Source organism: Suncus etruscus, chromosome 20 (assembly GCF_024139225.1).
Source record: "Suncus etruscus isolate mSunEtr1 chromosome 20, mSunEtr1.pri.cur, whole genome shotgun sequence".
NCBI classification, from domain to species: domain Eukaryota; kingdom Metazoa; phylum Chordata; class Mammalia; order Eulipotyphla; family Soricidae; genus Suncus; species Suncus etruscus.
The window spans coordinates 25,055,266-25,069,133 of NC_064867.1; the positions used below are offsets into that span (position 1 = coordinate 25,055,266).

The 13,868-nt window shown below is 44.1% G+C and overlaps 1 protein-coding gene across 1 annotated transcript in view; it reads left to right on the forward strand.

The window, feature by feature from the left end:
* The window catches only part of SH3BP5 (SH3 domain binding protein 5), a 73,819-nt gene that overhangs the window by 14,630 nt on the left and 45,321 nt on the right, over window positions 1-13,868 (forward strand). The window lies entirely within an intron of this gene.

The following is a 13,868-nucleotide window of genomic DNA, read 5'->3' on the forward strand; positions in this document are numbered from 1 at the left end:
ATCAGGAAGATATTGAGAGGAATTAGAACCATAGTAAAGTTCACTCAGTACAAACTCTTTTTTTTTTGGAGGGCATCAACTCAACCAAAGTATGATGTATGGGATTTGGTTGTTCTTTAATCAGAAAGCAAAAGTGAATCTTTAGCTATTTTGCAATTCTCAAGTTTAGGCTTTGTTTGAAGAGGCAAAATATTGGTGGTGATTGGGTGGCATTGTATGGCTTTACTGGTCTGGTGACTAGTCCTACCTAGCAATTCAACCCAGATTATATATCTTCATATAACTACTTAATTTTGGCCACAGTTTGTGGGTCAGGAATATGGAGAGTCCTCAGCTGAACAATTACATCTGGACAGTTGAGTAGGTCACTGCTGGGTTTCATGTGGTTGTAATATTAGGTATTGGTAGGAACTGTGGCATCTGAAGACTTGGCTGGATTGGTCATCAGAAGAGGGCCATGGTTACTGATTTCTGGCTGATGGCTCTGCCTGAGTGAGATACCAACCAGACTAGAGATTTGCCATCATGGTGATTTCAGGCACACAAGCTTCCTCTGGGGCCTGATGTCACTCATAGTGGGTGTCCAAGAGGGTTGGTGGGATACTTATGCCTCAGAAATTCCTGACAGATTTCTGTTGTGTTCTTTTGGTTCTGAGCCCAGCAGATTCAGGAGGAGGAGGTGAGAGATATTCTCTGTTTTGGGACTGTATATGAGGGAGAAGGGGCAGTGCCACACAATTTGGAGCCCCATTTTCAGAACTGTCAGAGTCTTGCTGGAGACATAGTGCCATGTTTTGAGGCTTGTATTTTTGTTTTTGTTTTTTGGGTAACACTCAGAAGCTCACAGGGGTTACTCTTGGCTCTGTGCTCAGAAATCGCTCCTGGTAGGCACGGGGGACCATATGGGATGCCGGGATTCAAACCAACATAGGTCCTGGGTTGGCTGCTTGCAAGACGAACAAACGCCTTACCACTGTGCTATCTCTCTGGCCCCTGAGCTTGTATTTTTATTCCTCTTCCTTTGGTGGGAGGAGGAAGGGAGGTTTTTGAAGGGAGACAAAGGGCCAGTTGCCAGTAGTCCTTGGGGCCAACAGGGTCATACCTGGGAGTGCTCAGAAGTCATGAGGTGCTGAAAGTTGAACCCAGGACTTTGCACATGTTAAACCCATGCTTCTGATGTCTGAGCTATCTTCTGTCTCCTGGCCCAGAAAATGCATTTTTATTCACTTTTGAAATAATCACATTTCCCAGTGTTTTCTGGAGTTGCCTTTATAGCAGACCAGCCAGCAAAGCAAAGACTTTGGCTAGCACATTCCTTGTGGCCCATTACATTCCCTGTAAGCCAACAACCATTAAAGCAATAGGGAGCAGTTTCTGATATTCGCTGTGAGTTCTGCTTATGGGAACTCCTTGGTTGCTCTGCCCCTTTCTCCAATGTTTTGTCTGAGTGAAGCTCAGGCAAAATTGTGGCTTTAATGCTGTGGCTTTAATGCCTCTTTAGGAAAAATGAGTGGTGCCTAGAGCCAAAAATATGATTGCTGGGCAGACGTTTTATTCACTCCAGGGGAAGATTCTGCTATTCCGTGGGCAGCTGCTAACATGTTCCTTTCATTCCCTGCCACTGGTTTTGCTAGCAGTTTCCCTGGGGAAATAGAATTCTGGTATCATCATATGCATTTGCTAGGAATTGGCTCTCCTGTCCAAGTTGGAACCTAATAAAGCAACTCATACTGTTATAATGCTCTGAAACTTTGGCTCACAAAAGCATCAGAAAATATGATATGGAGCCAAGAGACCCACGTTACCTGGCCTGTGATGGTGGTTGGAGAATATGGGATTTGGGGTCAGGGGAACTAGGCTTGAAGCTGCCTTTCTCTCTCTCTTTCTCTCTTTTTTTTTTTTATAATGTTACACCTGGTAATATTCAGGGTTACTCTTGGCTCAGTGCTCTGTGGCCATTTCTGGCAGTGCTTGGAGGACCATATGGGATGCTGAGGATCGAACTCCAGTAGGCCGCATGCAAAGCAATCACCCTACCCTCTGTGCTATTGTTCCAGCCCCTGATATTGCCTCTTAATAACCTCTATAAGCTTGGCAAGGACTTTTATAATTTCTTCTCCTCACCTGCATTCTAATTTTCTTTACTCTAAAGTGGGGAAAAAAAAATACCTCACTTGTAGGGTGGTTAAGAATTGAATAAGGTGGGCCCGGAGAGATAGCACAGCGGCGTTTGCCTTGCAAGCAGCCGATCCAGGACCAAAGGTGGTTGGTTCGAATCCCGGTGTCCCATATGGTCCCCCGTGCCTGCCAGGAGCTGTTTCTGAGCAGACAGCCAGGAGGAACCCCTGAGCGTCGCCGGGTGTGGCCCAAACCCCCCCCCCCCAAAAAAAAAAGAATTGAATAAGGTAATATGTCAAATGATGGAAACGACATCCAGCAAATATTTTCAGTTTGTTCTTCTTTTCTACCTTTTGGCATTTATTGAATTAACTTACACAGACATCACAAGAGAAAGCTTATGATGTTCTAAGTTGTGAGCAAGGTGTTTTGTTATTTATCCTAATGTGGATGAGATGGGGTGCAGGAAGGTTGAATCTCCTGGGTCTTGGGGTTAAGGCTAGAGGAGCCATCATTTGAATTTGAGAGGCTAAGGCTGAAGCCTCTTCCCTTCAGTCTGTGCTTGTGAGTGTGGAGGGTGCATGTACTGAGATTCTCCTCAGGGCTGGTGAGAGGGGGAAAAAAACTGGTCTAGGACTTGTGGAATCAGGTTTTCTATCTTTGCCTGGATTATTTGCATCCATGAGGGAGGAATTTGACTTTTTGAGACCATACATCCCTCCTCTGAGAACTGGCAGCATTAAAACCAAATGATGGGATGATCTTTACTGCTCCTGACATTATGTTCAGTTTTAATTTTGTTTGCTGATAAATGAGTCAAAAGTAATCCTCCAGGGCCTGGAGTGATAGCACAGTTGTACGGTGTTTGCTTTGTGCGCGGTTGACCCAGGACTAACCTGGGTTTGATCCCAACGTTTCATATGGTCCCCCAAGTCAAGGGGGATTTCTAAGCCAGGTGTAACCCCAGAGCATCATCTGGTATGACTCAAAATCCAAAAACAAACAAACAAACAAAAAACAAACAAACAAACAAAACTAACTCTCCAGTCTTGATGATAGAGAAAATATCAAAACCTTTTGGTCAGTCTGTCCTAAAATTGGCCTTAGGTTTTATTTTTATTGAAGTACTATTTACACATATATATTTTTGAGCCACACCCGTTTGATGCTCAGGGGTTACTCCTGGCTAAGCGCTCAGAAATTGCCCCTGGCTTGGGGGGACCATATGGGACACTGGGAGATTGAACTGAGGTCCTTCCTTGGCTAGCGCTTGCAAGGCAGACACCTTACCTCTAGCGCCACCTCGCCGGCCCCTACACATATATTTTTTATTTAAAAATTTTTATTTAGAGTCGGAGAGATAGCACAGCGGTAAGGCATTTGCCTTGCTCGCAGCCGATCCAGGATGGATGGTGGTTCAAATCCCAGAGTTTCGCTCCTGCCTGGAGTGATTTCTGAGCACAGAGCTAATAGTAACCCCTGAGCCAGGAGTGACCCCCCAAAAATTTTATTTTAAGAACTGTGATTTCATTTAAAGAATAACGGTTGATTATTGAGTTTTAGGCATATATTATTCTAGAACCAATTCCAACACCTGTGTCAACTTTTGTCCATCAGTGTTTTCATGATCCCTTCTGTCCTGCCAAGCCTGAAACCTGAAAGGCACATTTTAAATTTTGATGGTTGTAGTCTGGGTCTCTTGTTTTAAGGGTTGTTGTATCTGTTGTTTGTATATGTAACTACCATGCCCCCACATTATCAGTGTATTCAAGGCCGCAGACCCTTACCCCCTTATTTACCTTTCTCATTTTCTTCCTTCTCTCCTTGATTTTCTTTCTTCTCTGTCCTTCTCCCTAATATTCTGGGTTCAAGAGTTATCTAGGCATTCCTCTTTATTACATTTGTTCACAAAAAGATTTTTTTTTAAGACCTGGGGTAGATTTTTTTTTTAAAGTCCTAGGACTAGAATGATATAATATAGCAGTAACGTGCTTGCCTTGCTGTAATCTCCAGCACCTCATATGGTCCCCTGAGCCACACAAGGTATAAGTATAGATTCAGGAGTAAGCCCCCAAACAACAAACAGTCTCAGGATAATTTTAACAGAAAAAAAGATTTCCATCTCATTCCTTATCACCTCAGTTCTACTCTGAAAAACCTCTACTTTTAGCTTTTCTGTCCTTTTTTTTTTTTTTTTCCTGCTTAGTACTCCCTTAACTCTAAAACTAGAGCAGTGGGTTTTGTTTTGCACACTCTGTCCTCCTCTTTTTCCTTCCTGCCTAGCTGCTCTGAGGGAGGACAGGCTCAGAAAGCCAGCTGGAGTGAGACAGCCTGCTAGCCTGGAATACTTGTGGGGGTGGACAAGGCCGCATGCTTCCTCCAGAGGCTGCGCAGGGAGCTCCAGAGCTTTCCAAGATTGGGCTATGACCTTACCATGTTGTTCTAATTCTAAAACCTGAGTTAATTATAAAAAGAAGCCATGTTGCATAACAACCCGGGTGGTGGATGAAATATTACCCCTGATAAACACATGTATTAATTATGTAATCCATTTTGCAGAGCATTTATGAGATTTTGAAGGGAGTGCCATGTGTATGTTTATTGAGTAACAATGGCTTAGGGCAGTGTATCTTTCTTATATACAGCTTTATATATTGGCATCTGTCTACACACCACCAAAAGTCTAGTCATCACCTATCAAATTTATCTATTTATTTATTTGTTTGTTTGTTTGTTTTTGGGTCACACCTGGCAGCACTCAGGGCTTAGTCCTGGTTCTACGCTCAGAAATTGCTGCTGGCAGGTTCGGGGGACCATATGGGATGCCAGGATTCGAACCACCATCCTTCTGCATGCAAGTTGCATGCAAATGCCTTACCTCCATGCTATCTCTCCTGCCCCACCACATATCAAATTTATTGAGCTCCCTTACTCTGTTTTCCTCACTCCTTTCTCTAAACCTTTTGCCACTGGTCTCCACCATTCTCTTAGCAGAATCAAGGGTCTCTCTTGGTGTGTTTGCTCTGTTTCTTTATTTTCCACATTGGAGAGAAATACTGATGTCACTTAGCATAATTTCTTCCAGGTCTATCCATATTGTTGCCAAAGGCAAGATTTTTTTTTTTTTTTTTTTTTTTTTTGTCTTTTGAAAAAGGGGTGTTGAAGTTGAAGAAATAGGTTCAGCCTCTTGGAGTAAATCTGGAAAGAAGTTAGTTTGTAGTGCAAAGGAGTTGAGTGCTATGACTTGGAACAATTCTGCTTCATCTTGCATTAAGAATTCTGTGTGCTTATAAACATGTTTTAGGGGGCCAGAGAGATAGCACAGCGGCATTTGCCTTGCAAGCAGCCAATCCAGGACCTAAGGTGGTTGGTTTGAATCCTGGTGTTCCATATGGTCCCCCATGCCTGCTAGGAGCTATTTCTGAGCAGATAGCCAGGAGTAACCCCTGAGCACTGCCGGGTGTGGCCCAAAAACGAAAACAAAACAAACATGTTTTAGGCTGTGAGTAAAAAAGCAATGTGTCCTATGTAGAGATAAATTGAGTTCTTCCTCCAGGGTCTCTCACTTCCCTTTTTTGGGGAGGAGGGTTGGGTCATACCCTGTGGTGTTATAGGGTTACTCTTGGCTCTGCTCTCAGGAATCACTCCTGGTGGGCTCAGGACCATATGGGATGCTGGGGGTCAAGCCTAGGTCACCCATGTGCAAGGCAAACACTCTACTTGCTGTATTATCACTTGGGCCCAAGGCCTCTCACCTCTTAAACTAACCCCTGCCTTGAGGTGGTGAAGTCTTATGAGTAATTTTCCTCTTGTGAAACAAGCTTTGGACTTTGAACTATTTAATTTTATATTTAGTTAACCAAATTCCACTTGAGTGGTTCATGCCTATGCTATCACTATTAACAACAGAAAGATAAAAGTCAATCTTCGGGACTGGAGAGATAGCATGGAGGTAGGGCATTTGCCTTGCATGCAGAAGGATGGTGGTTCGAATCCCGGCATCCCATTTGGTCCCCCGAGCCTGCCAGGAGCAATTTCTGAGTGTAGAATCAGGAGTGACCCCTGAGCGCTGCTGGTGTAACCCAAAAACCAAAAACCAAAAAAAAAAAAAAAAGTAAATCGACTCAATATTTAATATAAAACCAACTTAAAACTGTTCTAGGGGTGTGACTCAGTTGTAGTGTATGCATAAAAATAAAAACCTTTTTGGGGCCGGAGAGAGAGCATGGAGGTAGGGCATTTGCTTTGCATGCAGAAGTTGGTGGTTCGAATCCCGGCATCCCATATGGTCCTCCGAGCCTGCCAGGAGCAATTTCTGAGCGTGGAGTCAGGAGTAATTGCTGCCAGGTGTGACCCTAAAATCTAAAACCAAAAAAGAAAAAAAGAAAAACTTTTCTTTCTGGTGCCTGGGATTGAACCTAGAACCTGATTGCTGAGCCATATCCCCAGTAAAAATCTCTATTTCTTGATCTTTACATGTAAAGATTATGTATAAAGATCATGAAGGACAAAGCTTGAGAACACTTCCAGGTTAAGGGAGATGAGAGAAAGGTGGCTACTTTAGTATAATGTGTGAGTTTCCAGGAAAGTTGATATAACTTGAAGGCAGTTTTTGACATGATTAGTAACACAGCATCCATGTTAGTTTACTGATTTGGGTCCCTTGCTTTGTTATATAAAAGAATATAATGTTTTGGAAATGCATAGGTCTGAGCCATTTGAATGGAATTTGATAAACTAAGAGAAATTTAAATATGGAGCTGGAGCAATAGCTCAGCGGGTAGGGCATTTGCCTTTCACGTTGCCGACCCGGGTTCGATCCCTGGCATCCCATATGATCCCCTGAGCCTGCCAGAAATAATTTCTGAGCACAGAGCCAAAACTTAAAAAAAAAATTTAACTCAAAGTCCAAAGCTTGTTGCACAAGAGGAAATATTTCAGAGAGGTCACATGTCTGCAGTTAACCCTGCATACATGCAGCAGATAGGTGTCAGCTTCTATGCTCCTGAAATCATTGTGGGTCACAGAGAGCCTTTATTAAGTGCTTTATAAAAAACAGTTAGCGGGGCCGGGAAGGTGGCGCTAGAGGTAAGGTGTCTGCCTTACAAGCGCTAGCCAAGGAACGGACCGCGGTTCGATCCCCCGGCGTCCCATATGGTCCCCCCAAGCCAGGGGCGATTTCTGAGCACATAGCCAGGAGTAACCCCTGAGCATCAAACGGGTGTGGCCCAAAAACCAAAAAAAAAAAAAAAAAAAAAAACAGTTAGGAATGACAGCTAAGAAGTTGAAAAAAGCATATACCACTTTATTAGAAATGAAAACAATAAACCTGCTACATGGCAGCATTATCTTATGAAAAATAAATTTTCCTCACCTCTACCATTCTCATCTCCCATAAATTAAAGACAAGAAAGTATACACACACACACACACACACACACACACACAAGCACACACACACACACACACACACGTGGATTTTTTTTTAGTTTTTCTATTTTGCAAGACTCTTATGCCTGGCTTACCAGAACTGAAGTCTTGATTCCGTCTTCCTTCTTTTGTGAGGTCACATATCGAGTAGTTTGAGAATACCTCTGAACACTTTATGGGAGAAGGAATGTGAAAAGGTTTGTACATCTGACACAACCATGAAAAGGGTTTGATACTGGCAGGAAAGGCTTCTGGAACTCTTACCACCTTGAGGTCCCCTGACTGTACTTTGAGAAACCCTGGTGCAACAAAACATACTGTTCTCTAATACTTAAAGGTTTGCTTTTATTGTCTGTTTGAACTGTGATATCTGCGAGTGTAGCATCAGCCAGGATGAGCATTCCACCCTCTTCTCTTCCCGTGTCTTACCTGGAGTCTGGTCATGCTTGGTCATTCATGCTGAGCCAGTCATACATGTTTCTTCTGAGACCAGATTCTACTATCTGGCAAAATTCAGCATTTATAAATGACATCACCAAAGGTTCTTTTGTTTTGTTTTTGGGTCACATCTGGTGGTGCTCAGGGATTACTCCTGGTTCTGTGCTCAGAAATTGCTCCTGGCTGGCTCGGGGACCATATGGGGTGCTGGGATTCGAACTGCTGTTTGTCCTGGATCGGCTGTGTGCAAGGCAAATGCCCTACCGCTGTGCTATCTCTCTGGCCCAGACCGAAGGTTCTTTTAGTCTGCTGTCATCTTTTCATTTGCAGGGAAGTTATTTTTCAAAATCGATGTTTCATCTTAACTTCACTTGCTTCTGGGAGATACCCTGGCAAGGGAGAAAGACCGTTTTTCTGATCCATAGAGGCCTAAATTAGTGGCTTGATGGGCCAGAAAGGACTGTGTTTTCTGCAGACAACCCGGCAGGCCATTTCCATGTGTGTCTGTGGATTTGCTTTAGCTGGGTGTTATCTGATTGGGGCTGCCTTCTTGACACACTGACACAATCAGGTAGGGTAACTGTGCCATCCTCAGCATTTATGTGCTTGAATGAATTGTCTTCAGTGTGAGTCATCTATTGGATGGGATAGTGTTTTCAGATGTGAAGATCTGAGACTGTGGGAGCCCAGAGCCCTTTAAAAACACCTGTAAGTGCTGATCTCAACAGCTGGTAACAACCATGGTGGTGAGTGACTTGCTGGCTCTTGCTTGGCTGAGACTAGTGTGTGTTTCTAAACAGGCCCCATTCACCTGAATCATTTGCTGAAAGTAGCATCTCTGCTGCCCCTGGACATCTCTGGGAGCAGCCACACCCTGATTTTGTGTGTGTGTGTGTGTGTGTGTGTGTGTGTGTGTGTGTGTGTGTGTGTGTGTAGGATAAGAGAGACAGACATAAAGAACCAAGATTATGTGGTCAAATCTTTGCTCATATTAGGAGATAAGCCCTCTACAAACCCCACCCCCCCCCAGCACACATTTGACAGACAATTTGACTTGAAGATGTGTATACATACCTTCCGGACTGAGGATCTGAGGCCCAGTGAGATCAAGGGACTTCGCACAGCCTTTATTCTGTGCAAACTCTTCTTTGTTATCAGGTAGAAATCCTTCAGCAGGAAACTATTTAATCCCGGCTCTTGCTGGGTATGGGCTATGGAGATAGACTTTTTAGCTACATTAATATTACTTTCTTAAGACCTATTTCCACTTCTTTTGAAAAGGCAGACTTCAATGACAAGAGACAGGAGTATAATTATAACTAAACTAGCTGGAACAAAACCCAAAGTGTAGTGGTAATTGGGCATGGGGTTGTTTTGACTTGAAGGACTGTGGTAGAGACTATAAAACATGCTAGGCCCAGAAGCTCAGGGTCCTGCTGTGACTTCCTTTCTTGCTCCCTTCCCCCTCCTATCTCCCCTCTCAGTCAAATTTTACCTCATAGTGCCAAAGTGGCTACCATTTTTTTTTTTTTTTGGTTTTTGGGTCACACCCGGCGGTGCTCAGGGGTTACTCCTGGCTGTCTGCTCAGAAATAGATCCTGGTAGGCACGAGGAGACCATATGGGACACCGGGATTCGAACCAACCACCTTTGGTCCTGGATTGGCTGCTTGCAAGGCAAACGCCGCTGTGCTATCTCTCCGGGCCTGGCTACCATTTTTCTAAACTCTTATTTTGTTCTCGCAGCCATTTCAGTGGAGAAAATTTCCTCTTTTCTGGAGGATGTGGCTCAGTAGTAGAGGCTTTGGCTCTACTCTTACACATGTAATGCTTTGTCTTTGATCCCGAGAGCTTTCAAAATTAAAACAAAAAATTTTTTTTAATTTAAAAAAGCTCCTTTTTTCCCTAGCAGTTACAGTTAAGTTACAGAATAAAATTTCATTGGTTCTCAACAGTTATTGAAGTTAGAAGTATCCATGTCTAAAAAAAAAAAAAAAGTATCCATCTCTGATTGACCAGACTTTGGGTTATGTGATCACTTCTGGGACTAGGTGAGAGCCGATAAAATGGGGGGGGGGGGCTATTATGTTAGAAACAGAAATGATTTTGTTTCCATGAACCCCTGTATTTGTGGAGAATTATTTCTCAAGTAGCGGTGGTTCTTTGTGAAGAGTGAAAATGCTGGGTCCACCTTGTCTCCTCAGATAGAAGGTTTTTCAATTTACCTAGGATGAGTAGCAGTGTTGCTGGTTGGGTGTTGGCCAACCACACGTCATTGTCCTGGAAATAGCCCCATTTATAGAGAATATGCTAACACCAACTCAGGTCTCTTGAATTTGATACCCTTTGATGGTCACATGCTTAACCAAGCTCTTGGGTGCCAAGTCTGCTTATTGCAGGACAAGCATACTGACTCTGGTAAAACCCAGGTTTGGACCAGGCCCCACAGGCCGTACCTGCATTAAAAACCACAAGTATTTTCTCACAAGTGAAAAATAGAAAAGAAAAATCTTGCCATTGCATTGCCATTGGTAAATACCATCTGTAAAAGAAATCCACACTTTGTATTTTCAACCCAAAGTGAGCTGGTTTGAAGCAGAGTTGCCACGGGAATTAATAAACTGAGCCAGGCATAGGGGAGAGAACCATGGAATTGGGTGGCTTTTGTCCTTGTGTCCTCTGTGTCCCCCAAACTGAAATTTCTCTTTATTTACCAGTTCAAATTCAACTGGGAGGGGGAGGGTCAAGTGAGTGAGAGACAAATAAAAGCACCTATATCAATCTAGTCTAGGTGGATGTTTACAGGTCAAAGGTCTAAGTGAAAAGGAAGGATGCCTTTGTTTGGCCTGGAGAGATAGCACAGCGGTGTTTGCCTTGCAAGCAGCTGATCCAGGACCAAAGGTGGTTGGTTGGTTCGAATCCCGGTGTCCCATATGGTCCCCCGTGCCTGCCAGAAGCTATTTCTGAGCAGACAGCCAGGAGTATACCCCTGAGCACCGCTGGGTGTGGCCCAAAACCCCCCCCCCAAAAAAGGATGCCTTTGTTTTGGGTAAAACCAAGTTGTAAAAAAAGAACACAAAGAATACAAACAAAGGTACAAAGAAATCAGGGATGATATTTGTTTTGGGTAACCAAGGTGTAATCTAACAACTGTCCTTATGTTCCATATATTTTCTTCTAATAAATCACTTTAGTATACCTTAGTTGATTAGGTATTTATTTTTTTGTGCTCCTAACTAGTATCACATGTTTAGAAATTCATGATAAAGTAATCAGTATAAAATATTTAAAATATTATAAAATTGTGTTATGTGGCTACTATCTTATTTTTTGGAGGGGTTCTCTCAAGCAGCTCTCAGGTCCCTGAGGGGGGTCAGACCTGATGATACTCAGTTATTCAGGTCCAAAACTGAGATCCAGTGTGGTGATACTGACTTGCTGGTACCGAGTGCCACCAATACCACTCTGGCTGTATGTTGGGGGGGGGGGTCATGTGTTGCTGGGGATAAAACTTGAGTCATACAGAATATACACTCCTGACCACTGGGACATCTTCCCCACTTTTTGATTTTTCAGCATCTCACTAGGGAAGGTGTAATATTTGTCTTTGCATTCCCTCTCTCCCAACCCCTCAGCCCTTTTCTTCTCAGCAGTACCATAACGTGGTGGGAATTTGGTGTTTTCATTAACTCAGCTACATATGTGCTTTCCACCAATGGTAGAACATTATTATTTTTGTCATTCCTGCCAATGGTGCATGGGAAGAGAGTTGAGATTTATCTTGGAGAAATCCACCAGTTCTCTCCGTTGGAGGATCAAATTTAAGCATATGTGCTTTGGCTCTCATTCTTGCCCTCTCAGCCACCATGCTTTGGCTCTGACTGGTTCTTAGACTTGGATGTCTCAGCCTCTTCCCTTTTGGACTTTCTTCGAGGCCCAACTCAGGTGAATCTCTGAGCTGCCTTTTCATGCTTGTCTCTCCCTGGTCCTAGTACTTATCACACTCTCTGCTTGAGTTTAAGTCTTGGCTCTACCATTTCCCAGCTCTGTGTCTTCAGGCAAACAACCTATTGTTCCTTTATTTTCTTCCTTGTAAAACCATGCTGGCAGCCCTGGCATAAACTCTATGTGGTTGTGCTTCATGAAAGTGAGAACTCCTTTACCACAATGTGGTCTGTTGCCAGAGAAAAAAGGACCAAGTGTGACTTGAGACATAGAGGGAAAAACCCTAAAAATGAATTCTGGTAAGTGATAAACAACTCATAAGCCAACAGTTATCTGGTCCACTGGCTTGGGGCCCTATTTTTATTTATTGTGATTTCCCTGGTTCACATAATGACAGTCTGAGCTTCCATGTCCTCTCTTGTGGTCTGGATGTGGGGAACCAGGGCTGCCCTACCACCAGAATTAGAGGATCTGGTCATACATGTGACTGGCCACCCTCTACCACAGGTTCTCCTTCTGTCATGTTGGGGCCCTCCACCAAGGAGTTTAGTCCAAGGATCAGGGGTCTCTTACCTACCTTCTTGCTAGTTCTATAGACCTGTAGCTGTTTTACATTTGTGGTCTCCTTCTCGCCTTTTCTTTGTGAGGTACAAAGGAATGAGAAGATAAAATAAAAGTTGACTCTTGGGGATATTAATTTTTCAGGGCCTTGCAGAAAAAGAACTTTAACCAGGATTTTTTTTCCTCCTCAAATCTCACCTTTAGACAGCCTGCCTTCCCAACTTCTACCATTCACAGAAGTCACATGGGCAGAAGCTTAGGGGAAATCTGCTGGTCACCCGGGGGACCTGAGCATCTGTGGCATCTGCTCCAAAGAGCAAGCTTGGTCTTGTTGTGGCTCATCAGAAGTTGTACCACGTGGCTGTGGGCAGGAGGAGAGAAAGTAGAGATGATAATGGTGGGATGATGACACAGGAATGGAGAAGAGAGGTTGGTGTTAGAGTGAGATTGAGCTCTGGAACAGAGAGACCCCTGTGGAAGGTACAGGGCCAAGCATGCAGGCTGGACTGCTGCATTGTCACTAAACCCATTCATGGGGGCTGGAGAGATAGCATAGCAATAGGGAGTTTTGACTTGCAAGTGGCCAACCCAGGACCAATGGTGTTTCGAATCTTGGCATCCTATAAGGTCCCCCGTGCCTGCCAGGAGCGATTTCTGAGCACAGAGCCAGGAGTGGCCCACAAACAAACAATGACAACAACAACAACAATAACACTAAACCCATTCAGCTGGCCCAAGGCCTGAAATTAGACTAGAGTCTTTTCCACCCCACAAGATGCCTATTGGCCCCAGGGCACCATCTGTTTGATGTTTAGAACTTCTTGTAGGTGGTAATCTGGACAGCAGGCTTCGTGCAGCCAGAGGACTCCCCTGGGTTTTTCCAGTGTGGGGAGGGGGGAGAGGGGGGCTTTTAGTCTCAAGGGAACCCTGCAGCTGTGTGCGTAACTGTTTCCCCTTTCTCAAACAGGCATGCATGACTGCGATGAGCAGGCATGCCCGTGTCAAGTGATTTACTTTCTCTCTCGCTTTTAAAATTTTGGGCCACATTTGGTGGTGCTCAGGGCTTGCTTCTGAGCTCATGGGTCACTCTAGATGGGGTGTTAGGGATCGAACCCAGGTCAGTCTCATGCAAGGCAAACACTCAACCCTCTTTATTATTGCTCTGGTCCCCACATGCAGTTTCTTGAGTTTCACTCTGTGGTCAACTTGGCCTGACTCATCTTCTGATTCCTTGTTTCTTCCCCCAAAACTCTGACCAAGACCCAAGATGCTAATTGTGTTTCCAAGATAGCCGCATCTCTTCTCAGACCACTCTTCCACTTCCTGTTACCTGAGTCCCCTGCAGACAGACTCTCACTTCTCACTTCTCCCTTCCCA